The sequence below is a fragment of the Podarcis gaigeae genome (genome assembly GCF_964106915.1).
Source record: "Podarcis gaigeae genome assembly, chromosome: 4".
Lineage (NCBI taxonomy): Eukaryota > Metazoa > Chordata > Lepidosauria > Squamata > Lacertidae > Podarcis > Podarcis gaigeae.
This window is the reverse complement of record NC_139677.1, coordinates 91,081,733-91,107,758: the sequence shown is the minus strand read 5'-3', so window position 1 is coordinate 91,107,758 and position 26,026 is coordinate 91,081,733. Positions and strand designations below refer to the sequence as shown.

Genomic DNA, 26,026 nt, shown 5'->3' with positions numbered 1-26,026 from the left:
CAGGAGATTCCTATATTGTGGGGGTTTGGACTAGATGGCCCTTGGGGTCCCTTGCAACGCTACAATTCTATGATCAGGCGCACCGGTCAGCTGGTCACAGCCCTCCCCACAATGGTGAAATAATAGTCCACATTTCAAGCTTTCGTTATTAATATTATTATTTATTGAATTTGTATCCAATGTTCTCAGGGAAGTTATACTGTCGTGGGAGATATGGTGAGGGGCTGGGCTCTCTATAGCCATTTTCTCAGAAGGAAAAAACGCAGTACATCAAATTTGTACTGCAAATGAAGAAATTAGACATTTAAGAGTCAAGTAGGTTTGCTACGAGACATCTCGGGTGAATACAAGCTACATATTTTATTTACTTGTGACTCAAAACGGCTGATTTATTCAATTCCGTAATATCACGAGACAATATATTCTTTAAATATGTCTAACACTTAAACCAAAAGCTACTGACTACCTATATCATCCGAGGTCTCTGCCTGTGTCTGGCTGTCTCCTCAGTGCACAAAGAGTTCAGAGGCTTTCACTTTGCATTCAATTGACTACAGACTTATGATGCTGGATTCCCTGATCACGTAGGAAATCCATGTTGTAGAATCCCTGACTGACAGCCAGTATTAGAAACTCAAGATATAGGAGCTAGGTGCCAAATGGCTTCTTCAACCAAGGTTATAGTTGCCAAAACGGAATGTCTAGTTCAGGGTCGGCAAGGTTTACCTCGCCTGGGAGAACCCTCTGTGGGCCGGATTTCGCACGCACGGCCGCGATTTCCAGCGTCTGCGCAGATGCGATTTCTGGCACCGAGGAAGTGAGTCGTGGGCCGGTTAAATAACTCACGTGGGCGGCTTGTGGCCCATGGGCCTTAGGTTGCCTACTCCTGGTCTAGTTGCCATTTTGGGGCTAGTTGGCTTGAAAGTTTTGTTTTTTCAAATGATGGAACGACTGTGATTGATTCTCAGTGAAACATCTGGCTGGTTCAGATGATAACCTTGAGCTAGGTTAAGAGCTTTGAGAACTTAAAGAAGAAAAGTCACTTGACCCAGGGACAGTCCACATATAGATTGGCCTATTCCGACCTCTTTTTCTTAATGGTGACTGCTCCGGCTGAGCATGCACAGAAAAAGCATTTTGGTTCCAGAAATTCATCCCGATTGGGCAGGTAAAACAGAACTGATAGATTTCTACATGATGGGGGTATTAGTGTGTGAAAACAGTCCAGATCCAATGATCCCTAGGCATGCGCCACCAAATGGTGGTGATGTCTGGAGCAACATACAGTGGTGCCTCGCAAGACGAAAAGAATCCGTTCTGCGAGTCTCTTCGTCTAGCGGTTTTTTCGTCTTGTAAAGCAAGCCCATTGACGGATGAGCGGATTAGCACTATTAGCGTCTTATCGGATAAGCGGCTTAGAAAAAGGGGGGGGAACCCCGCAGGAACTCGCAAGACATTTTCGTCTTGCAAAGCAAGCCCATAGGAAATTCGTTTTGCGAAGCACCTCCAAAATGGAAAACTCTTTCGTCTAGCGAGTTTTCCGTCTTGCGGGGCACCACTGTATTCACTTGGTCACAAGTACAGTGGTACCTCCGGTTGCAGACAGGATCCGTTCCGGAGCTCCAGTCGGATCCCGAGGTTTTTGCAACCGGAGGTGCCTGTTCTGCGCATGCGGCGAAACCCGGAAAAATACTTCCGGGTTTGCCACATGCGTATCCCGAAGGATACGTAACCGAAGGATACGTGCTCATAAGTAGAGGTACCATTCTAGTTGAAAGACAGGTGCAAAATATTCCTGGTGCCTGCTGACAGCCATCCAGAATCTGCTTTAAAAAAATCTAAACAAGAATAGTCTGCTGCTTTCAGAGGCAGTACACTCTTATTGAGCAACTCATGCAATCAGAGAGTTCTTGTCATTTGAACTTGCTGGTTTGGTTCCTACCCAGTGCTGGATTTATGTACAGTGGTACCTCCGGTTACAGACACTTCAGGTTACATACGCTTCAGGTTACACACTCTGCTAACCCAGAAATAGTACCTCAGGTTAAGAACTTTGCTTCAGGATGCGAACAGAAATCGTGCTCCGGCAGTGCGGCAGCACCGGAAGGCCCCATTACCTAAAGTGGCACCTCAGGTTAAGAACAGTTTCAGGTTAAGAACGGACCTCCGGAACGAATTAAGTGCTTAACCCGAGGTACCACTGTGTAAGCGAAACAAGCTATAGCTTAGGGCCTCACTCTTTTGGGGGCCCCAAAAAAATTTAAAGGGGAAAAAATCTGGATGTACATTTCCAAAATATAAGATAAAAAACAAATTACTTTGAGAAAATACATATTTTGTTATGTGCAAATGGCTTTAGATACCTATTAGGTCCATAAATTACCATATATTCCACGCACAAAACAGTGACAATTTGTTGTTGACAAAGGACAGCTGGAGATATAAAGGGCCCCATTATCTTCAGTAGCATAGGGCCTCATCAAACCTAAATCCGGCCCTGTTCCTACCCGTGACAGAAAACAAGACTTGCTCCACCTTCTGAGCCAGGCTTTCACATATATGAGAAACACTATCTTCTGACCTCTTCACCAAACTAAACATCCCCAGTGCTCCTCATGGAACTCCCATCTCCCAATTCATCACCAACTATGTCAAACTCTCCTGGACATGTTCCAGTGCATCAATATTTTTATGAAACAGCAGCACCCAGAAGAGGAGGCAATACCCCAGGCAGCAGGTGGTTCTAACAAACCATAATTAAGACTAGACACGACTTAGAGTTTCATCCAAACCCTAAACGGCAGGAAGTGGAAACTTCCAATTTCCTCCTTGAGGCCAGGGCAGCACAAAAGCTGAAGGGGCACTTCTGATTTCATAGAATTGTAGAGTTGGAAGGAATACCTTGAGTCATCTAGTCTGACCCCCTGCAAGGCATGAATCTTCGGTATATGCAAAAATCCACAGTAGGCTTACCAAGAAGAGGATGTATGTCTGTACGCGCACAAAATATGTGCACCAGCTCTGCCTAAGTTTAAGTTAGACCATTGGCCCACAGATCCCAGAGCTACTTACACGAACAGGTAGTGGCTATTCAAGGTCTCCGGCTGCAATGTTTTCCAGCCTTGTTGCTTGGGATCTCACCACAAATGTTAAAGCATTTCCCTTAAAGCTTTTTTGCAAAACGCACCCGCACACACAGTCCCCGTGTACTTTGCTTAAACCTGCCACAGAATTTATCCCTCCTCCCTGCCAGTCTCTGATAATCTTATCCGTTTAGAAAGAAACTTTTTAAGCCTGCAGATTAAGGATTTATTTGATAATTCCATGCAGCTGGTTCTATGAAGTTTGTTAGCACAAGTGGGGGGCAGAGAGGAACTGCAGACTTTGGCTCAGTGCAGAACGGAGTTTGATGGGCCGATGGTCTGAAAATGCATAAGGAAGCTTCCTGGTGTTGTTCTAAGGGCAACTAAAATGATAGAAAGATTGGAGCGCCTTCCCTAAGGGAAAGACTGTAAAGCATCTGTGAGCTTTTAAGGGGGTTGGGGGGGAAATGTGTCTGAAAGGAGATATGGCAAAGATCTATAAGATTAACAATGGCAATTTACGGTTCTCTAACCGTAAAAAATTGGTTCACTCATTGAAGCTGGTCAACAATGGACTCGGGACTTAATGGATGACTTTCACATTACGGATAGGGGACCTACGGCACTCACTGCCACAAGATGCAGTTGGTGGTCTCCCTGACAACTCTTGGCACCCTTAAACTACAGTTCCCAGCATTCCTAGGGGAGAAGCCACGACTTTCCAAAGTATATAATGCCTGGAAACTTGCCATTTGTCCCCTTTCCTCTGCCCGTAGATTCTGATGGCTCTCCTGCGATCACTTCTTGCTATAGGCATGATGACAGCCATCGAGAGGCTAATTTATTTCCAAAATAACTCATAAGCTCAAGCCAGTCTGGAAGCCCTCAGCGCTGCAGGCAACCGCAACAGCTCTCGGCACAATTGGTTTTGGCATGGCATCCCAGAACAGCACGCGAGGAGCTCCGTGACGTGCCGAGGGAAATGTTCTTGCACGGAGAGGAATGACTGAATCTAAACAAATAGGGAGACCCATGGGAGGGGGGATTGCCAGACGCTTTTACCCAGAAACTGCTAGGCACCGCATGCTGGACAGTCCCCACTCAGAGAGTTTACAATCCACGCTAAACAGAAGGCAGGGGAGAGGAGTTAAGGATTAACAAAATGTGTTAACCAGATGGCTACAGAGATGCGGGCGAGCTGCAGATGGCTGAAACACAGCCGTGCTGAAGAACTGGGCCAAGTTGGTCTTAATTAACTTATCTAATTTGCTACGGTAGCGACGGTCATTGGTCTCGATGTTTTGTTTTTTGAGGAAGCCATGAGGCTTGTGCTTGATTTGTCTATCAGTGGCTACAGGCCAAGAAATCTGAACAGAGAGTGTGCCCTGCTTTCGCCAAGATCCTGCCTGGCCACTGTGAGAACAGGATTCTGGAGAATGTGGGCCACTGGCACAGAACTCTACTTATGTTCTAAAGTGAAGCAGTATCCACCAGCCACTTCGGATATCTCATAGAGACATCTCTTTCCTTGACCCAGAAGACTCGCCCCTGTCACTGATGCTTTGATAATACTGTTCAAGTTTGGATCTCTGCTTTTCTCCACCATCCTCTCCAGAACTAATTTGGGGGGGGGGTGTGCAGGGGGAGGATGGGGGGAAGCCCCCATTGCACAAGCAAAAGTCCTTGTGCAGGGGTTCCACTGTCCTTAGTCAGGGATTCAACTGATGCACAAAGCTAAGAGGCCCACCTGTTGTCCTGCCTACTACGGCCTCTGGCCATGCCCGCCTTTGACATGTAGCCTCTAGAAGATAGATAGAGAAACGTTATTCGCATTAGCCAACGGCCATAGCAACACAAAACAAGCAATATATACAAATAAAATATATACAAATAAAAAAGACAGCAGCGGGTAAAAAGGGCAATCAAATGACCAAAGTTGTCATTCAGATAAAGTAAAGGTAAAGGGACCCCTGACCATTAGGTCCAGTCGTGATGACCGACTCTGGTGTTGCAGCGCTCATCTCGCTTTATTGGCCGAGGGAGCCGGCGTACAGCTTCCGGGTCATGTGGCCAGCATGACTAAGCTGCCTCTGGCGAACCAGAGCAGCGCATGGAAACCCCGTTTACCTTCCCGCTGGAGCGGTACATATTTATCTACTTGCACTGGTGTGCTTTCAAACTGCTAGGTTGGCAGGAGCAGGGACCGAGCAATGGGAGCTAACCCCGTCACGGGGATTTGAACCGCCAACCTTCTGATCGGCAAGTCCTAGGCTCTGTAGTTTAACCCACAGCGCCACCCGCGTCCCTTAGTGGCCCTTAATCTCACTACACCCTAAATAAACCTAGCAACCTTTGCTGTTGTCTGATCCTTTTGATCTGATAAAAGAAAGAACAATGTGGCCTCAGATGGGCGGCCTGGGATGGTAAGTAAGAGTGGGGTAATGATCTCATGTGAGGTAATGTGAGGGCGATCTGGCTGCGACATCTGTCACCCCATTGATCACCAGGGTTGATTCGGCTGATCTGGCTGGCTAGGCGGGTGTCTCATTCCTCCCTCACCGCTCCGTGTGCATCCCTCCCAAAGCTGCGCGCTCGGTGGAAGAGGACAACCATCCCAGATAGGAGTGGCCTCTAGAAGGTTGCCCACAAGGGAATGCAGCCCTCAGCCTGGAAAATGGTTCCCATGTTTTAATGGCACTCACCACCTGAGTTTGCTGATAGGACTGTCTCAAGACTGGCTGGACACAGAGTTATGTTGGGAGGAACCAGCTGGGAAACCTCCAAGGAAGAAGGTTCAGATCCTGGGAAGTGGTGGTGGGGTGATGATGAGCAGTCAGAGGGAGAAGGCTGGAGAGTGGAGGTGTCAGGAGCTGAAGAGGTAACAGGGTTTAGTGAGCAGGAAGAGGCTGTGGCAGAGGGAAGTGCAGAATCAGAGGTAGAAAAAGAAGCAGAAGAGGAGGGAGGCCAAGAGGCAGAGATGGGTCTGGCTGGTGAAGAAGACAGGGTGTCTCCCCTTCCTGCTGTAACCAACTCCCCTCCCACCTGGTCTCGCAGAACGATGCGAAAGGAGCAAAGGCATCAGCAATACAGTGGTACCTCGGGTTACAGACGCTTCAGGTTACAGACATTTCAGGTTACAGACTTCGCTAACCCAGAAATATTACCTCAGATTAAGAACTTTGCTTCAGGATAAGAATAGAAATCGTGCTCCGGCGGTGCGGCGGCAGCAGGAGACCCCATTAGCTAAAGTGGCGCTTCAGGTTAAGAACAGTTTCAGGTTAAAAACAGACCTCCGAAATGAATTAAGTACTTAACCAGAGGTACCACTGTATCATCAGCAGGGAAGCCAAAATGCATCGGAACAAGACTTTGGGTTTTGAGCTTGGCTACCAAATGGTGGTGTGCAAGGCAATCCTGACATCTCTACCGCCTGGAGTTGCCTGCCTGGGGATGCTTGGATCTGGGCCATTTTCACACACTAGCAGCACATCCTGCAGAATTCTACCCGTGATATCTTACTGGCACAATCAGAACAAATTTCAGGAACTAAAACGTCATATTGAAAAATATGACTTCCGAGCCGTCTGGCCCCAAAACGGCAACTAGTCATTCTGTTTTGGCGACTGCAACCCTGGTTTCAGGAGCCATTTGGCGCCTACACCTGAGCTTCTAATCCTGAACACACTTCTTTGCTGCAACGCCTGCCGCCCTGTTGTAGATACAGAGCCCAGAAGAATGAGCTCAGCAACTCCAATACGGCAACTGCAGAAGCACAGGTATTGTCCTTATCTGGGATGCCTACAGCAAAGGGGAGACTGCACTTCATTGTGTCCACCTGAGCACAACACCTCATTTGCATGCCTCTTTCATCTAGGGGCAAGAAGATCCCATTTCGCCGTCTCAGATCCTGGCGCATGACAAACACTTCTAGGTATGTTCCCGCCAGCAAGCTAACCGGGGCCTTGAGTGTTTGGAAAAGTAATTACATTGCTTAGCCCACATCTTGTTTTGCTCATCCCACCACAATAACAGTCCTTGCATTTCCAAGCACACACAAGCAGCACCCGACTAAGTGACTGGAAGGGTAGATCAGGCACATTCCACTTACGCCTTCCCTCTCTGATGCTTCAGTAACACAGGCAACAGAAGCACAAGGCTAGGCTGGTTAGAGCTACTCCCTGTTTCTAGTACAGGAAAAAAAAAATGTGGGTTCCTGAAATTCATTCTGATAAAACATTGCAGGCAGAATTCCACAGGATGTGGGATTAGTTCCAACCTGGCGCCCAACATCTCCATCATCTGGAGGTTCATGCGTACCAAGATCCTTGGATCTTGACTGTTGCAAGTTGCCTACAGCCAGGTGCAAAAGGCGCCAGGCTAATTTTCAACACTGCATCCAGCCTACGGGAACCTTCTGGCGGCTCCATCGCTGCGAGAAGTGAGGTTACAGGGAACCGGGCAGAGGGCCTTCTCGGTAGTGGCACCCACCCTGTGGAACGCCCTCTGGGCGAAGGAGATAAACGATTATTAGGACCTTCTGTAGACATCTGTATCAGGAGGTTTATAATGGTTGATATTTTACTGTGGTTTTATAATTTGTTGGGAGCAGCCCAGAGTGGCTGGGGCAACCCAGTCAGATGAGAAGCATATAAATAATGTATATTATTATTATTATTATTATTATTATTATTATTATTATTATTATTATTACACAGGCTGTGCATGTGTTGTCATACACCTGGCAGTCAACGCTAAACAGCTGCTGCATTCAACTTGATGGGCTGCAAGTTGTGTAAGTCAAATCCTAAACCACTATGTAACCCAAGTGGACCAAATCATATTTCCTTTTCAGATCTAAAGCACTGAGCCACATCTTTCAAGTTTATGAGTTCAAGAGACACTTAATCTCCCGTATAGTATCAACCTCCAGTTCAAAGGAAGCATCCAACAACAGATGGAATTGGCGCTACTGACAATATCACTCCTTCAGACATTAAAAGCTACAAGGTCTCGTGTTCACCCAACAGTCCGGATGTTTTGAAATGGGGTTTTGCACAACTGAAGTATTATTGGGGCAGGTAGGTAAGATCTGTTAATATTAAGGAAGTGTGCGATTTACAAAAAGAAAAAAGATGGGCTCTTTTTTCATTTGTGCAGATAGCTGTCAAACTCGGAATATTTTTTAAAAGGAGGGAAAGTTGTAAATTAAACTTGGCTCAATAAACAATTCATATCTGTGCCCCCTTCAAACTGTGCCTAGAAACTTAAGCAAAGCTGTACTGCTCACATTCAGAGCGGATTATCTTGCCAATTATTAGGGTTCTCCTTTTAATAATCTCCCGACATTCTTTAGTAGGCTGTGTTAATATGAGCCTTCTGATCCCCCCCCCCTTTTCCTTTTCAATTACAACAATTCTGGCGGTTTAGGACATTTAATTCTTAAAGCCTAACAATGGAGCTCTCTTTTTCTTTCCCAAGTACGCCCCGCTTAATCTCTTCAAAGCACTTAAGAACTATTTTCGGACGCCGGCAACTGTACCACCAAACAGCTAAAGAGCAGATCTACGCACGCTTGCTAGATTAGCAACCTCATCTTAAGCAACGGGTCTGGAACACAGGATGCTATCTTAGAAAGAGTTGGACCTTTAGTCCATCTGGCTCAGTACTGTCAACACTGACTGGCAGTGACTCTTCTGGGTTTCAGACAGAGGGACATTCCCAGCCACAGCTGAAGAGGCTAAGGAATGAGCCTGGGTCCTTCTGCTTGCAAGAAAAATGCTTTGCCACCAATATTCTCCAACATCTAGAAGTTCTCCAACATCTTCACCAATCTGGGGCTCTCCGGTTGCTTTTTTAGACTACAATCCCCATGCTGGGTGGACCTGATGAGAGGTGTAGTCCAAAACAGCTGGAAGAACTCACTGCCCCCTTGGCCATGAGGTGCCTACATTTTTTTCTCCCTTGAAAATTACAAAGTGCTGAAACAGGAAGTTGGAAGAGTGACCCTCTTTCCCATTTCCTTTTACAACTCTATGTGCTTTCCAAGGCTCAGGTTAATTCTACAGGATCTTATACTCAGAGCTCTTGAAAAAGCAAAGGGAGCACGTACACATTTTCTCTGTCTTTGGGGGGAGAGGGGAGAGTAGGGAACAAAGGGGGTGGTGCCTAAAAAGTCTGGAAACCCCTGAAGCACTGAGCGCAATGGGCCAATGATCTGACTCCGTTGCAATGTTCAAAATGCAATTACAGCGATACCTTGGTTTACAACCATAATCGGTTCCGGAGGTCCGGTTGTAAACCAAAACTGGTTGTGACCCAAGGCGCGCTTTCGCCAACGGGGCCTCCAAAAAGAATTGGTCGTAATCCCCCCCCCCCCAAATGGGTTGTACAGTGGTACCTCAGGTTACATACGCTTCAGGTTACAGACTCCACTAACCCAGAAATAGTACCTCAGGTTAAGAACTTTGCTTCAGGATGAGAACAGAAATCATGCTCCAGCAGCAGCGGGAGGCCCCATTAGCTAAAGTGGTGCTTCAGGTTAAGAACAGTTTCAGATTAAGTACAGACCTCCAGAACGAATTAAGTACTTAACCTGAGGTACCACTGTAATCCAAAAAAAGGGACACACACTTCAGGGTTTGAAATGGTTGTAATCCAAAACGGTTGTAAACCAAAGTACCACTGTATGTGAAATTCTCTTCCACTTCCAGGCCATAATTAGCTCCTTTGGATCACAATGCTTCAATAAAGGTATAGAAGCAACAGAGTTCCCCTTATACGCAATATCTGAAGAGTGAAACCAACCACATGGCCAACTGTGCAACTGCCTGGGTTGCCAAATGTCTACGGGTGCTGGATTCAGCAGCCAGGTAAATGTCTTTGGGAGGGAGTACCTGCCTGCCTTTTAGACTTGCCCACTCCCCCCCCCACACACATTCTCATTAGCAAATTGTGGGGTTTTTAATCTGTGTTAGTGATGGCAGCCAAGAATCCGAGGCTACTGTTTTCCCCACATTCCCTAATGCGGAGCCCCACGGGGTGCTAGCCGAATTACTGAAATTAAAAAAGGAAGTGAGAAAAGAGGGTTTGATTAAATCCTGGATCATGGTTAACGTGCTGTTGTCAAGCTGCCCAGCGTCCAATAAAATCAGGGCAAGGGAGCCAAGAACCTTAGACTCACACTGGTCTTAAAGGCAGCACGGCTACATCATCAGCTCTAGAACATCGTCAATGTGGCACCCTCCAGATGTTTTGGGACTACGGTTCCCATCAGCACCAGCCACGGCAAGTTCAAAACATCTGGAGCAGCGATTGTAATTCCCCCGGTGACAGGCGCCCTTTGCACCTGGCTGTCGGCTGCTTGCGACCAAGAAAGGATGCCCAGTATAGCGGCTGATGTCTCCACCACTGGAGGTGTATGCCTGGAGATCCTTGGACCCGGACTGTTTCCACAGGCTAGAGCAACACAGCCTGTAGAATTCTACAGTGGTACCTCAGGTTAAGTACTTAATTCGTTCCGAAGGTCTGTACTTAACCTGAAACTGTTCTTAACCTGAAGCACCACTTTAGCTAATGGGGCCTCCCGCTGCGCAGCATGATTTCTGTTCTTATCTTGAAGCAAAGTTCTTAACCCGAAGCACTATTTCTGGGTTAGCAGAGTGTGTAACCTGAAGCATATGTAACCCGAAGCGTATGTAACCCGAGGTACCACTGTATCTGTTGTATTTTATCTGCACAATCAGAACGAATTTCAGGAACCCAAATTCACCTTGAAAAACACGACTTTCTAGCCGTCTGATCCTGGCCCTGCCCTCTGGAACAACAGGAAGCAATAGTCTGCTCTGCCTTCTGCCCTTCAGATGTTGAAAAGATTGGCTCCTTGGCCAATCATTCCCAGATCTCTGAAACGCCCCTACTCATCATCTTCCTTCCTGCTGCCAGCTCAGAGCCCTGCCTGTACTTAAAGCTTTGTAAAGTATTCGGTGCCAGGTTTACATTCTCTTTGCCTGCCTCCCACACCTTTCCCACACACAGCCTGAAAAACAGGGACCTGGAGAAGCAATGTCCCACCACAACACTTTCAGCAAAGGATGGAGAACGTTCGGCCTTCCAGGTCTGATTCCCCCCCCCCCCCCTTTGAAGCTTGCATTTGTTTTATTGGAAGCTTAAAGCACGGTTGCAAAAGGAAGTGATACGCTCTCCATCCCTGACTGTTTGGTTGGTCAAGCTTAGCTGAGGCTGATGGGAGTTGTAGTTCAGCAGCACCTGAAAGGCCAAAGGTTTCTCACACCTGGCCTATAGGGAGAGGAAGCAGGTGGAACCTCCATCATGGGTGTGCGAAGAGGGATGGGGGGCGTGCTGCCACCTCCCCAAACGAAACCAGTCCCGAGGACAATGCAATACAGGTTCCCCAAGTGAAAAACACAACGTTGGTACAAAAACACAGGCGGGAGGTTAAAAATAACTCTTAGGTCAATGGGAATGCACAAATTCCCTTCTCTTTTCCTGCTGCAGGCTCCCCTCCTTCAAACCAGAATGGGGCAATGCTCAGAGAAGGGGTTGCCTTCTCTACACTGGCTCCCAGTATGTTTCCGAGCACAATTCAAAGTGTAGGTGTTGACCTTTAAAGCCCTATATGGCCTCGGCCCAGTATGCCTGATGGAGCGTCTTCACCCCCATCGTTCTACCCGGACACTGAGGTCCAGCTCTGAGGGCCTTCTGGCGGTTCCCTCCCTGAGAGAAGTGAGGTTACAGGGAACCAGGCAGAGGGCCTTCTCAGTATAGGCACCCACCCTGTGGAACACCCTCCCATCAGATGTTAAAGATATAAACAACTACCTGACATTTAGAAGACATCTGAAGGCAGCCCTGTTCAGGGAAGTGTTTAATGTGTGACACTTTAATGTATTTTTAATCTTTGTTGGAAGCCGCCAAGAGTGGCTGGGGAAACCCAGCCAGATGGGCGGGGTACAAATAATAAATTATTATTATTATTATTGCCAACATAGCACCTATGTGCCCACTAAGGCCATCCCTAATGCCCTCCTGGTACCCCCGCTCTTACCCCACCAGTTGACCAGGAAAGTTTTGAAAGCAGCATTACATTACTGCATAGGCAATAGAACAGGTTGCAGCACATGTCTAGGTGTGCAAGAGAAGTGGGGTGCATCCACAACAGATTCTCCGGTGTGCAAATGTGCCCATGGGCAGAAAAAGGGTGGCAATGCCCGGATTCAAATCCACACCACAGGAACAATACCTTTCGCACAATAAGTTGATGTAAATCAAGTTGGTGAAAGTTAAGCTGGCAGATCCAAACTCTGTTCAGCAGCGGGGTTGCTTTAGGGTGGCAGAGCCTGGCAAAACAAGCCTTTAAAATAGTTTTTGAGTGACACTGCCCTTTTTGCCGGTTTAAAATTCTTATTATTATATTATTACTATTACTACATCTGACTGAGTTGCCCCAGCCACTCTGGGCGGCTTCTAACATAATATAAAAACACAACTAAACATCAAACATTAAAAACTTCCCTAAACAGGGCTGCCTCCAGATGTCTTCTAAAAGTCAGATAATTGTTTATTTCCTTGACATCTGATGGGAGGGCATTTCACAGGGTGGGCGCCACTACCGAGAAGGCTCTCTGCCTCATTCCCTGCAACCTCACTTCTCACAGTGAGAGAACCACCAGAGAAGGCCTTCGGAGCTGGACCTCAGTATCCAGCCCAAACAATGGGGGTGGCGACATTCCTTCAGGTATACTGGACTGAGGCCATTTAGGGCTTTAAAGGCTTTGAATTGTGCTCAGAAATGTACCAGCAGGCAGCATAGGTCTTTCAGGACTGGCATTATATTGTCCCAGCAGCCACACCCAGTCACCAGTCTGGCAGCCGTATTCTGGATTACTTGTAGTTTCTGAGTCACCTTCAAAGGTAGCCGGGGTTGCCAGGTCATGTGACCAAGATAAAGTGGCCTGGGATCCTGCCTAAGATCCCTCTCTGTTCCTGCCACCACCTCACATCCCTGAACGCCCCCTTTTTCAGAGCTGGCTTAAGCTGAGCTGGGATGGGGGAAGATAAAGCCCAGCTGTGCCAGGAACTTCCTGGCTCAATCCCAAACCCACTCATCCCAGTGGATTTTGCTATAGGATCGCATCCTAAACCACAAAGCTCACTGCGAGGGTTCAGACCAGTCGCTCTTTCCCAGCATAGCCTACCTCACAGGGCTGTTGCTTGGATAAAACGGTAGGAACCACGTGCATTCCCTTGACCTCCTCGGAAGAAAGGGCAGGATATAAATGCAATAAAGAAAATCATACACCTTGAGCATAATATTAACCGAAGAAATGTGTGCCTGATGAATGTCACTGTGTCCAAAGATCAAAAGTAGTCGCCAGCTTCACAGCTACTGGAGCGAAAATGATAAAGCAGCCTTTGGTGTCCCACTAACCTCAACTTATTGGGCTGTTGCGCTACGACTTCTTCCCCTTTACTCATATTTCTTAGGGCCAGGCTAAATTTGATTTTAAAAGAACTACAGTTCCCAGAGTCTCATGCAGCGCTGCTATATTCATCAAGTCTCTTGTTTCAAGTTCTGCTCCCCAAAACTGCACTAAATCTTAAAGGTGCTTAGGATTTGCAACGCGACTAGGCGTAACATATGTCGCTGAACATAGCTGGGCTTACATCCGAGGAAAACATCCATGAGACGCCCCTGCCTAAGCAAGGTGCAGTCCTGATCTCCGCTCCCCCAAAACGCAGCCAAGACCTACTTTAAAAGGGACCGGGAAAATCGCCCCAGACATGCAACAGCGCAAAGTCCAAAACACGCTGGCGGGGGTAAAAAGGAGAGAGGGACGGCGCCTTCTTGGATCAGCAGCAAAGCGGCGTTACGTGTACGGAGCCTCCTCTCTCCCTCAATCGGAGCTGGGGAAATCCTGGCCAAGTTGCGCAGGAAGTTGCAGCCTGCACGACTCCCCATTTCGATCCACACAGCAACTAGTCTCTTGGAGATCCGCTTACTAGGGCGCTTACAAAGCCGAGCAGCTGCGCGCCTGGAAATTGACTTAAAGGGGGGTGGGGTGGAGGGAAGGACTAGTCTCCGGGTCGCGATCAGGGCAGCAACTTGATCCGCGACCCCCTTTTAACCCTCTCCTCCCCTCCACCCACCTCCCCTCCCAGCTTTAAACACGCCTCTTCCCTTTGCTTTGCAAAGTTTCCAACGGGACTCCCGCCTCTCGCCTTCCTTGCAACTCGAAAGAGGCCTCATCCCGTCCAAACACACAAAACTCTTTCTCTGCCCCCCGATTTCCACGCGTTTTGAAACCTCGCGCCACTTTTCCTGCGCCCCTTGGCTCCCCCCTCCAAAAAAAGGAGCTTCAATCCTACCTAACGCACGCTTTTCTTCGCCGGCACCGCGGAAGTCTCCGCCGAGTAAACACCGGGGTGAAATCCTACGCGCCCGCCCTATGCACGAGTTCAGACGACCTTCTACTCTCAAGTAAGCGCGCCACGTAGTCTCGGGCTACAAACCCAGGCAGCGCTTTCCTCCCCCCACCCTCCTCCCGGGGCCCGGACTTGGCCCTCCTTCGGCGCAAAGGCTTTGGGGAGGCTTGCAATCGGGTTGTTTTTACGCAGGGCGCAAAGTGCGCTGCCGGGCTCGGGGCGGCTCCTACTCGTGAGTAACCAGCATGCACACGCGCTCCTCCCCCCCCCCCCCCACGACTTACGCCGCCTGCGGAATCTACAGCTGGGAAAGAAAGTCCCGGGCAGGCAGCGATCGGGGCTGCGGGTCTTTGGCTCCTTTTTAAATTTTTGGAGGAGGAGAGAAGAACGGAGATCGCCGCGCTCCTGCAACTTGGCCGCCCCGCTACCCCGCCTGGACTCACCACCGGCGCGCACGTGCGGGCGCTCCAGCCGCTTCCCGGCTCGGCTCAGCCCGATGGACGTGGCACAAGCGGCGGCGGCGGTGGCGCAGCTCCTCCCCGGCCCAGCCGCGCAAGGCACGAGGCTCCTCCCGGCTCCGCTCGAAGCCGCAACCGGGACGCCCTCTGCCGAGCGAGCGCCGCCTGCGCCCCCTGGCCAAGCGAGTCCAGCGCTTCGTTGAGCTGCCGCCTTGCTCTGGTCTGGCAAGCTTCGCCTCCTCCTGGTTTCCTTGTTGCTCCAAGCGCACGATCGCCAAGTCTCTTTTACTGGAAAGGCTCCGGCGGAAAGCGCGTTTGCGCTCCCCACCAAGATTTAAACTTGCAGGCGATCGATCGCGGTGTGTTAGGCAGAGGGGTATGATGGTGAAGAAGAAGAAGAAACACGCAGGGATTTGATTTGATTTTTTTAGATTCCTGACCCGTCTCTGGTCTCCTCTCACCCACTGGTCTTTATTAAGGCATTTCGCGTGAAATGTTAAAGCGGAGGAATAGATTTATTTGTTTTTTTGAAGTCCACCCCGCACATTTGAACACAGAACCAACTTCAAAAAGGAACCTGTGAGCAGAGGAAATCAAACGCGGGATCTAAAAATACTTCTGTTCCTTTCGAATTATTTATATCCCGCGTTTTGCCCAAGCAATCAAAGCAGCATGGCACATCCAAATAAAAATATACTAGTAATAAACATATTTAAAAATATAGCGAGGTTTTTTTTTGCGGGGGGAGAGCCACCCACAGCTGCAGTAAAAACCAGCGGGGGGGGGGGGGAAGGCTGTTAAAACCACAGAAATTGCTTATAAAATGCTCACTGTAATAAAACGAGCTTGCTGCTTCTTCTTTGGCGAACGCTCATAGCCAAGTAAGATTGTCTTCCATGAACACCGTCTTAGCGGTGTGTCCAGTAGGTGCAACATGAATAAAAAACTGGGAAGAATGGGAGCTTGTTAGACCTTCCTGGGAAGAGAGGTCACCTTTAAGTATTCTCTCTTGCTGGTACCTCACATTTATTTTATTTACATCCCAGCATTCTTCCCAAAAGTCAATGTGATGGGCATGCTTCTACAGTGGTATCTCGGGTTAAGAACTTAATTCATTCTGGAGGTCCATTCTTAACCTGAAACTGTTCTTAACCTGAGGTACCACTTTAGCTAATGGGGCCTCGCGCTGCCAGCACGTGATTTCTGTTCTCATCCTGAAGCAAAGTTCTTAACCCGAGGTACTATTGTTGGGTTAGTGGAGTCTGTAACCTGAAGCGTCTGTAACCTGAAGCATCTGTAACCCGAGGTACCACTGTTGTTGTTGTTTAGTCGTTTAGTCGTGTCCAACTCTTCGTGACCCCATGTACCAGAGCACGCCAGGCACTCCTGTCTTCCACTGCCTCCTGCAGTTTGGTCAAACTCATGCTGGTAGCTTCGAGAACACTGTCCAACCATCTCTTCCTCTGTTGTCCCCTACTCCTTGTGCCCTCCATCTTTCCCAACATCAGGGTCTTTTCCAGGGAGTCTTCTCTTCTCATGAGGTGGCCAAAGTATTGGAGCCTCAGCTTTAGGATCTGTCCTTCCAGTGAGCACTCAGGGCTGATTTCCTTAAGAATGGAGAGGTTTGATCTTCTTGCAGCCCATGGGACTCTCAAGAGTCTCCTCCAGCACCATAATTCAAAAGTATCATTTTTTTGGCAATCAGCCTTCTTTATGGTCCAGCTCTCACTTCCATACATCACTACTGGGAACATAAGTTTGACCAAACTGCGGGAAGCAGTGGAGGACAGAGGTGCCTGGCGTTCTCTGGTCCATGGGGTCACGAAGAGTCGGACACGACTAAACGACTAAACAAAAGTATAATATATTGTATTTGTTTATGTTTGTTTTTCTGACTTTTCTGACTTTATTGTTTTTATTCATTTGTATAGTCTTTTGTATTATATGTTATGTATATTTGTCTATGTGAAAATTAATAAAGGTTTTCTAATAAAATAAAATAAAATAAAATAAAAAATACTACTTGCCAGGGGAGGGGATTGAAATTTTCAATTGATAATGTTATCTTAAACCCCATACCAACTATATGGGGTTTGACAGTGGCTCAGGGTCATGGATTTGAGCCCCGCATTGGGCAAAAGATGTGTTGAAGGGGTTGGACTAGATGACCCTTGGATATACCTTCCAGCTCTATGATTCTATGATTCATTGGAAAGATAATACTATGCCCGCCCCCCTTTGAGCACTGCATAGGATATGACAGCTCTTGCAACATATGGACAGATTGCTTTTCGGCACAGATTGTTTGTTGATAAAAACAATGATATTTGGAATGCATTTATAAAATTTAAAACGTTTTACTGATTTTTATTAGTTGGAATAACAGTATTACTTATATACCCATATTTTGTAATGTATCTGTTTTCTTTTTCTTCTTTTTTTTATTTCTCACTGAAAATTTTCAATAAAATGTCAAATTTTTGTTTAAAGGTTCACATGCGTGACCGTGGTTCATAGCAGTTCCTTGTTATATTCCATCAGAAGTTTGGGAAAAACAGCCCAAGTGATAAGAGTGGGCTGTGCAGCCGACATCTTTATCTCAGTATCCTAACCATCCCCCTCTATCATTTAGTTGGCCAGGTAGGTTTTTATTCTATCTATCTTCTATCATCTATCTATCTATCTATCTATCTATCTATCTATCTATCTATCTATCTATCATCTATCTATCATCTATCAACACAACCCCTCCTTTTACATCAAAATCCAAAGAGAACATAGCAGGTAGTCCTTGTTTCTAGAGGTTAACACGGCAGACCTATATACTGGTATAAAAGGTAAAGCAACCCCTGACCATTAGGTCCAGTCGTGACCGACTCTGGGGTTGCGGCGCTCATCTCGCTTTACTGGCCGAGGAAGCCAGCGTACAGCTTCCGGGTCATGTGGCCAGCATGACTAAGCAGCTTTTGGCGAACCAGAGCAGCGCACAGAAACACCGTTTACCTTCCCACCGGAGTGGTACCTATTTATCTACTTGCACTTTGACGTGCTTTCGAACTGCTAGGTTGGCAGGAGCAGGGACTGAGCAACGGGTGCTCACCCTGTCGCGGGGATTCGAACCACCGACCTTCTGATCGGCAGCCCTAGGCTCTGTGGTTTAGCCCACAGCGCCACCCGCGTCCCTTATATATATCTCTATTCAAAATCAAGTCCTATCACATTTATTGTGCCTCTCTCTCAAGGAAGCAGGCCTACAATTTACAGGCTGGCTTCTTTTTGAAAGCTGCTAGTTCTTTCTTCTCATAGTGAGATTAGGGGTGGTCATTCTGGAGAAAATGGCCAATGTTTTTATGCACGTGACAACGCAACAGGACTGAGTTAGACTGACCAGTGCTCTGACTCTGTATGAGATAGCTTCCCGTGTTCTTAAAATGGGTGGCAGTTCTTTTAACTGCAGCTGAAGCCGCCCAGGAAAGAGAGAGAGAGAGAAGATCTCTTACTTAGGCTGTTATGACGACTTTTCGCTCTTATCGTGGCGGATTGAACATTCAGGTGAAGATTGCATAGATTTTGTGTCAACACGTCTGTGCGGCACTAGGGCAATCTTCAATTATGAAACATAAACAGAGCTGCGTCTGGCCTTTAATAAGCGAACATTCTCCACGGGGTCAACTTAGATTTTCCCCGTCTCTGCCTAGATGCAATAAATAGACTATTAAAGACTTAATTCTCCTGGCTTCTCTGGGATGCCTGCTGAGTTGTTTGCATTATTTGGTGTTGTGGAGTATTGACTCCCAGCCTGAGAGCCACGGACCCCTCAGGGGGCCACAGAGTTATCCCACGAGGTCCGCAAGTAATGCTTCTCCAGACAGTGCCTGATGGATTTTCTCCACCTTCTTTGCAGCTGTATCTCTAAGAGTGCTGTGTCGCCACTGAAGACCTTCCTGGGTAAAGCACAAGAATGCAGTTCAGTCTGGTGTCCTTAGAAGAATCTGGCAACAAGGTTCAGGAACAAGATGTGGGTTTGTGCACTCCCTTCCTCACTTTACTGCTTTGTCTGTTTCAGACAATGTTCAGAGCAAATTAACAGTCATCCCTCTTCTCAGGGAACTCAGGTCATTGTAGATCTCTGCCCGGAAACCTCTGTCCCCACTGTGGAAGGACATGCACATCCAGAATTGGCCTCCACAGTCACTTACCGACACACCGTTAAGACCGTGTTCATGGAAGACAATCTTACTCAGCTACGAGTGATCGTAGAGATGGTCTCCTATCAACTCTCAGAACCCTTCACAAACTACGACTCCCAGAATGCTTTGGAGGAACCATGACTGTGTCTCCACCCCCATTGTTTACCCCGGACACTGAGGTCCAGCTCCGAGGGCCTTCTGGCGGTTCCCTCACTGCGAATAGCAAAGTTTCAGGGAACCAGGTAGAGGGCCTTCTCGGTAGTGGCACCTGCCCTGTGAAACGCCCACCCATCAGATGTCAAGGAAATAAACAACTATGTTCAGATAGTTTTTAATGTGTGACATTTTAATGTATTTTTAATCTTTGTTGGAAGTCACCCAGAGTGGCTAGGGAAACCCAGCCAGAGGAGCGGGATGCAAATAATAAATTATTATTATTATTATTATTATTATTATTATTATTATTATTATTATTATTTCTGCAAATGCTTTAGATGGAAATGAGGGGCAGATGGGGTTCATCAACCTGGGAAGGTAGCCCATCTAGGAGAATGAAAACTCTGAGCCATACCTTTTCTCCCTCGTGGATACCTTCAGGAAAAGAAAAGACTAAGGGGTAAAGAAATCCACAGTGGAGTCCCTAAGACAGTGGGATGGCGTCTTGTATGCCTCCTTCCGGCTACTCATGCCAAATGCATAGCTGTGCTTTGGACCACGCCAGCGAGGTTGTGAGGGGCATCTCGTTCTCTGGGCAGTCCAGGACCTCCATGAACACTGCCCTGGCTTGCACCCTGGGGAGGTCACTTTGGTGCTGCTAGCGCAGTGGTTCGACTTCACCCCCGAAGGCGCACTGCCATCAGAAGCCTACCATCTCTCTTAAAAATGTACATTTTGTTTTGCAATGCCCACTTTGAGTCCCATCTGCACTTTTGTTCTGTGAACCGCCCTGAGAACTCCAGGTATAGGGCGGTATATAAATTCAATTAATAAATAATAATAATAATAATAATAATAATACAGTGGTACCTCTGGTTGCGAACGGGATCCATTCTGGAGGCCTATTCGCAACATGAAAAGAGCGCAACCTGCAGCGGCGCGTCTGTGCATGTTGCAATTCGCCGCTTCTGCGCATGCGTGTGATGTCATTTTGCGCTTCTGCGCTTGCGCAAGCAGCGAAACCCGGAAGTAACCCTTTCCAGTACTTCCAGGTCGCCGTGGGGCGCAACCTGAAAGAACGTAACATGCAGCGGACATAACATGAGGTATGACTGTAATATACATTTAAAGCAGTATCATGCAACTTAAAACCATTGAAGGTTTAAGTTATTAAAGGTAAAGGGACCCCTGACCATTAGGTCCAGTCGTGACCGACTCTGGGGTTGCGGCGCTCATCTCACTTTATTGGCTGAGGGAGCTGGCGTACAGCTTCTGGGTCATGTGGCCGGCATGACTAAGCCGCTTCTGGTGAACCAGAGCAGTGCACAGAAACGCCGTTTACCTTCCCGCCGGAGCGGTACCTATTTATCTACATGCACTGGCATGCTTTCGAACTGCTCGGTTGGCAGGAGCAGGGACCGAGCAATGGGAGCTCACCCCGTCGCAGGTATTGGAACCGCCGACCATCTGATCGGCAAGCCCTAGGCTCTGTGGTTTAACACACAGCGCCACCCGCGTCCCTATGTCCCTTCATTAGAGGTTTTTTAAACAGAGCTTGGATGGCCAGCTGCCTTTAGCTGTGATTCCTGCACTGCAGGGGGTTGGACTAGAATGAATCTTGGGGGCGCCTTCTGACTCTACAGTTCTGTTATTCTATCCCTCCTCCCGTCTGCAACCCTGGAGAGTTTCTGCCAGACAATATGGAGGTAGATGGACCATGGCCTGACTCTGTGTAAGGCATCTCTCTATGTTCTCTGCATATATTCATGTAGGTGTTGCCTCTTCAGAAACCCAACAGCAGGAACGGCAAAATTCAAGGCATTTAACCTGTGGGGGGGGGGGAACCAGCCATGCAAGGGATTTGTGTTTACGGAGGAGATATTATTGTTGCGCTCGGTTGATGCTAATACAATTACCTACGTGAACAGCTCTGTGTGTTACCTAATTTTGCCTCCTTAAAATTCTTACTGTTGTGCTGTTGCTATGAGAGTTTCTTTGTATTCTTATACTTTTTGTTTTCTGGAACACCACTGGCTAGATATGGTGAAGTGCAGGCTGTTGTCATGGAAAACTTGAATGAGCTATACAGATATAATTGTACTGTCAATAAAAATGGAAAAAAAGGGGGGGGGGGTTGAAGGGTAGCCAACCTGTATTTGTAAAACACAGAGGCTCTGTTTGGACTCACTTTATGCTGAGGATTAAATCACAGGACATCTCTCATCCTCTTTTCTCTATTTTGGGTCTTCAGCACTGGAGCTGACTGTTGCCTATTCTCCCCCATGTAAGAGTTTGATTTTTCTTGGCTGCCACAGTCCTGTACCCAATTGCCTGGGAACAACCCCCATTGGAGACAATGGGTCTTGCCTCTGAATAGACACACTGTGAACCACCTGATCCTAAACTGGTGTCCCACTGAGTTCACTGTCTTTCAATGAGGAGTTCATCAAGAGCGAGTGAGTTCATTAATTGTAATAAACCAACAGCCTTAAAAACGACTGTACTGCATCCTTTATCTCCCTGATACCAGACACCCGGGGGGGGGGGGAGAGGCTTCAGCAGCACATTTTCTGAAGGAAAGTATTCTGTACATTGGTCTATGTGTGTACAGTGGACGCTCAAGTTGCGAATGTGATCTGTGTGGGATGCACGTTCGCAGCCCGCAGCGTTCGCAACCCGCAGCGGCGTGTCTGTGCACGTACGGGTTGCGATTCAGCGATTCGGCACATGCACAAAGCGCAATTTAGTGCTTCTGCGCATGTGTGACCCCTGAAACCCAGAAGTAACCCGTTCCAGTTCTTCCGGGTTTTGGCAAACCTGAGGTTTGAGTGTATGTTGTTGGCATACATCTGCCTTGAGAGTGCTCCTCTGGAGGTGAAGTCAAACCGCACCAAAATGACCTCCCCAGGGTGCAAACCTGGGCAGTGTGTGTGGAGGTCCTGCGCTGCCCAGATGACAAGACCACCTTGCTGATATTGTCCAAAGGAAAGCAGAGCAAGACATTTGACACCAGCTTGGCTGCAGGAGTTCCTGGAAGGAGGTGTACAAGGCGCCATCCAACTGTCTTAGGGACTCCACTCTGCATTTCTGTAGGGTTTACTCCTTAGACTTTTATTTTCCTGAAGATGTCCCGCAAGGCAGAGGGTGTGGGTTTTTCCTCAGGGTTTATTCCCAAAGCGTTTCCCATGAATGAGTATACAGTGGTACCTCGGGTTAAGAACTTAATTCGTTCTGGAGGTCCATTCTTAACCTGAAACTGTTCTTAACCTGAGGTACCACTTTAGCTAATGGGGCCTCGCGTTGCCGCCGCCGCGCGATTTCTGTTCTCATCCTGAGGTAAAGTTCTTAACCTGAGGTACTATTTATGGGTTAGCGGAGTCTGTAACCTGAAGCATTTGTAACCAGAGGTACCACTGTACCGATAAGGCAGAGGTTTAAGATCAGAGTTTTCCTTCTCCTAAATTCCTCACTCTGAGAACCTGTTTTCTCACACACGTTGTTTGTATGCAAGTTTCGAGTCCTTTTGAACTCAGAGATTTCCTAGAATATATATACACCACAGCTGATAAAATTTCAAAAAGGCTTATGAGTAAGAGCTCCAAGCGGTTGGCAGATAACATTTCAACACCCTCCCATGGCTTCTTGCCATCAACGAGCTGAATCAAAACCCACTATACAAAATAACAAACATGCATAATTTGTGTGATGCAGCCAGGTTCCAGGATCCAGAACCTGTTTGGTGTGGAAGTTTGTTTCTCTTGTTGCAGAATCTTGCATCGCCTCTCCACACGTCCCCTTTGAAAGAGCACGGCACATGCAGCTTTGAATATATCCATGCAGACCCAATTACAGTACTTGGAACTGTTTCCGCTAACAACACTATGCCAAGCAGAAGAGGAAGTACTATTCACCCGGACCATACATCATCTGCGGTTATCTGATTGCGGACAGATGTTCAGACAAGACGTTTACAAGTGTCGGTTGCGACGACTTCGTGCTCATTGCCTATTTAGTATTCATCCACTGCGCAAAACTCGGCAGGGGAGCACAACAGTAAGTTAATCTCACTGTTGTGAGTCTGAAGAGGGGGTTAGGCTGTATGCCTGAATCCCTTCTCATTCCTGGATCCAGACCAGTCCTGAATGACCTATATTGGCTCCCAGTACGTTGTTGGTGTTGACCTTTAGCACCCTAAATGGCCTCTGCCCAGTATACTTGAAGGAGCATCTCCACCCCCATCGTTCAGCCTGGACACTGAGGTCCAGCGCCGAGGGCCTTCTGGCAGTTCCCTCCCTGCGAGAAGTGAGGTTACAGGGAACCAGGCAGAGGGCCTTCTTGGTAGTGGCGCCCGCCCTGTGTAACACCCTCCCACCAGATGTCAAGGAAATAAACAACTATCTGACTTTTAGAAGTCATCTGAAGGCAGCCCTGTTTAGGGAAGTTATTAATGTTTGATGTTTTATTGTGGTTTTAACATTCTGTTGGGAGCCGCCCAGAGTGGCTGGGGAAACCCAGCCAGATGGGTGGGGTATAAATAAATTGTTGTTGTTGTTGTTGTTATAGCAAGGTTTCAGTTGTTGGAATAGGCAGACCAGCTTCTTGGTTAAGGGCCCTAAGTATGGGTCTTTAGGATAACAAAGGAAGTGGCCCTGTGTCAGAGGGCAAATGGGTCGCCCCTCCCTCCCTTAACTGGTTGGTAATTAGAAGGAGGGAAAGCCAGAGTTGTGTGCTTGAAGCTAGAAGCAGGCTGCAGGCAGAAGCCTGAGAGGGAGAGAAATGCTTAATTTCTGCTGGAATCCTAGGGGAACAGTTAGGGTCAGAGGCGGCAGCTTGCAAGGGTGATTTGACGGGGCGACATCACAGGTGTGAGCATTGCTGGGTGGGCTTTGGGAAAGTGGCAGGAGGGCTTTTGGACCTGCCGGAGTATCATGGTTATCTACCTAAGCTGGACGGAAGCTTCCCGGGCTTTCGGAAGGAGGTGCCAGGGGAACATTAGGGGACTAGCCTAGTTCCCCTAGTCCACCAATTGCACACCACTGTGGCTATGGGAGAAGCAAGACCTTCTGCAGGTGTTAATGCTGTGAGCTCCTCCATCTTGGGCTCAGGCTATACAGTATATACATATGAAAAATCCATATATCTAAAGATACCACTCATTCCAAGGAAACAGAACGCCAGGTAAGCTCCCAGAACCCCTGGAATCTCGCACCACTCAGGGAATGGGGTGGCATGCAATTGTTGTTGTTGTTTGGTCGTTTAGTCGTGTCCAGCTCTTCGTGACCCCATGGACCAGAGCACGCCAGGCACTCCTCTCTTCCACTGCCTCCTGCAGTTTGGTCAAACTCATGCTGGTAGCTTCGAGAACATGTGGCATGCAATACCACATTTTATTTATTTTCAAACAAGGTCAGTTATTTGAGTTTAGACTCATGATTTATGTCCCCACCCACAGGAAAATTTTGAATATTTCAATGCTGTAGCCCCCAACTCAGTAAGAAAAGCAAAAGAGGTACCGTATTTTTCCGTCTATAAGTCAGCCCCATGTTTAAGACGCTCCCTATTTTGGGAGAGTCCGATTTAAGAAAATGGGGGGAGATCTATCTGTGTATAAGACGCCCCCCCTCAATTTTGGACATTATTTTTTAGGGGGGAAACCAAGTCTTATACACGGAAAAATACGGTACATTTCTTTGGTACCAAGTACTAGAACAAACTCTTAAGCGGCTGCACCGTATTCTTATTATTCGTTTGTAAAGCACCACATGTTTAATAAGCATTGTACAGAGATTAAAGGACAAGAGACTGTGGGATCTCTTTCCTGATACAAAGGATATGTCTCTTTCATGCTGAAATGTTCTATAGAAAAACATTTTTAAAACAAGTAGGAAGGGGGTCCCTGAACTAACAAGATTTAACAAGTTAAATCCATAATCCCCAAACAAACCACAATACAGGGTCCTTTTTTTTAAACAATCCATTTCCTTCACACCTATAAAAATGCATTGTATCAGAGAAAAGTGCTTTGGGGGGAGAATCTATATATTAGGCAAACTAGCTTAGAAGAATGTACAGTGGTACCTCGGGTTAAGTACTTAATTTGTTCTGGAGATCCGTTCTTAACCTGAAACTGTTCTTGTTATGTAGTGAAGTTTCACCCTGGGCCAGCAGGGGGATACTGTATATAGTTTTCACTCAGGTCTGTAGATAGTTTTCCCTCAGGTCCGTGTCAGTTATTTTAGGCGGGAACTCTGGGCTGTTGTTACAATGTTGACAGCCGGCTGCCTATAAAAGCAGGCCGGCTGAGCTGTTTGCAGTCAGTTCTATTCCAGCTTACGAAATAAAGAGCTATTTGGAGAAATCGCTGGTCGTCGGCTATGTCAACCCACAACTTAACACTGGCGACGAAGGTGGGATCGATGGACATCAGAGCACAGCCAGATGCAGCCAGCCTCTGAACTGAGCTGAATCACTGAGCTGAATCACAGAGCGAAATCACTGAGCGAAATCACTGGACAGAACCAATTCAGAGCTGACTGTTCTGGCTAGAGCACTGTGTTCCATCCATCGCCCTTCACGCCGGCATCGGAATCATGGCTTCACTTGTGCCTCTACCGCCGTTTGCGCCAGCCTCTGAATCATGGGATTCCTACCTCGCTCGGTTCGACTGCTACCTCCAAGCCAACGAGCTGACAGCAGT

At 47.6% G+C, this 26,026-nt stretch overlaps 1 protein-coding gene across 2 annotated transcripts in view; it reads right to left on the bottom strand.

Moving 5' to 3' along the window:
* The window catches only part of SMCO4 (single-pass membrane protein with coiled-coil domains 4), a 49,092-nt gene extending 34,020 nt beyond the window's left edge, over window positions 1–15,072 (bottom strand). Inside the window, exon 1 of one of the 2 annotated variants that reach the window (XM_083737604.1) lies at window positions 14,969–15,072. The gene's annotated coding sequence lies outside the window, so the exon portion shown is untranslated. Of the gene's footprint in view, window positions 1–14,809; window positions 14,946–14,968 lie in introns of those variants that run through there. The other variant, XM_083737603.1, reaches the window with a different exon arrangement.
* Window positions 15,073–26,026: the final 10,954 nt, after the last annotated feature.